Here is a 1838-nt window from a genome sequence, read left to right as displayed (position 1 = left end):
GGGTGGTGGGGGGGGGGGCTAAGTTGTCCGACAGGGGGGACTTGAGCTCGTAGGCTCGAGCTGGAGGAAGGGGTTGAAATGGGGTACCCCTCCCAAATGAGATTTTTTTTTTAAGAATATCAACCTCTGGATGGCCGAAAATGGCACTCTCAGACTGTGACAGTCTGAGAGATGTGTTGGCTTGGTGTGGGACTATTTTTATATGTATGAAATTTTTCATTAGTTTTGATCCAACAAAATAAAAAACAATAGTACTCGCACTACGTTTCGCGAACGATCCGTTCGATTTTTAAATTTTAAATTTTATTTGGATCCAAATGAATTTATTTCAAAATATTTTTATATGTTTTATGGTCTGACTGCCCGACGAGCTCTGTCCGGCGGGGGGAGGGATTGACTTGTCCAGTGGGTGGGGGGAGCTAAGGCTCCCCTGCCACCCCACTGGCGCCGCCACTGGTCATGACCCAAAATTTCTGTGGGGACATGTCATCTTAACAGTCGTTAGTCAACTTTGGTGGGTCTCTTTATCAATGCGCCTAACTTTTGAATTCTAGACATTTTTTGATAAATACAAATTTTCACATGTGCACAATACGTGCGAGGGGTATTAAAATGCATTTTTATGAGCACCGTCTTTTGTATACCAACTCTTTTACTCCTGTAAAGTAAAGAATGCTATTAACGAATCACAGTGAACAGAACAAAAATGACGGAACTTTGCGATACAAATGTGGGTGTAATGCTAATTCATGAAGAAAACAAACAGTGCTTGGTGACACAGAGAGTCATTACCTCCCTTATTTGTAGGACAATCGTTTTATATTATTAGCACAGTTCTTTCACTAACATTTTATTACCATGTTAAAGTTTGTCATTGACGATAAAACCCAATAGACTTATTACAGAATAATCTAAATTTAGTTGTGTTTACCTCTATGATTTAACAATGGGCTTCTACCTTTGGTCAAATCATGCAATACGTCTATGATAAAGTTTTTACTTCCCCCAAGCTGCTATGTCAAATTTAGCTGAGCTAATAAGAATACTAATCTTTGGAGTTTTTTTTTTAGTGCTGTTTACTACAGGTAAATTTTAGATGCGAGTCTCTAAAACCTCTACGTACATCATAGGCGTAGATCCCGGGGGGATGGGGATATATCCCCCCCCCCCAGTATTTGGCAAGGGGGGTGGTCCATTGTATCATCCCCCCAATATTTTGACTATGTATAGGATAAAATGGAGCTTTACACACTTCAAAAGACTGTCACAGAAATAATTGCACTGTCTTATGCGCTAAGATGAAAATTAGCATAATGTATTAATGTTGATAACAAAATGATTTTATCTGGTACCAATCTAAGCTCTTCTTTCCTTAGATGTTAGATGTGCTTGCAAAGAGAGCCACATTTCCGCACAGGGGCACACATTGGCGCTAACACCAGGCGCTTAACAGGGGTCTTGGGTCAGAGTGTGTATTTATTTTCCCGGTTAGTAATTTACCATACCCAACCCACCCCCCTTTTAAAAAGCGATACGCCGACATAGGGCTTATCCTATTTATAATATAGGCCACATACGTGTGTTTGAAACTAAATATAAGCATTTTCATCATGGTTTTATTTATTACAAATATATTCTTTCACCATCAATACACATTGAGGCCCTTCTTTTAGGGTAAAACGATCTATCTTAAATTCGTCTTTCTGAAGTTTGTGACTATTATGTGTTTAAATAACTTAAAAGGATAAACCTAAAAAAGCCCTAAAAATGCGGGCGCGAAGCGCGCAAAATATTTTTGTGTTTTTAATTCTAATTTCGTCGGAATTGATGAAAACTCT

Source organism: Anneissia japonica, unplaced genomic scaffold, assembly GCF_011630105.1.
Source record: "Anneissia japonica isolate Jap-2015-1 unplaced genomic scaffold, ASM1163010v1 scaffold287945_len1679841_cov205, whole genome shotgun sequence".
NCBI classification, from domain to species: domain Eukaryota; kingdom Metazoa; phylum Echinodermata; class Crinoidea; order Comatulida; family Comatulidae; genus Anneissia; species Anneissia japonica.
Note: the sequence above shows the minus strand (reverse complement) of the source record.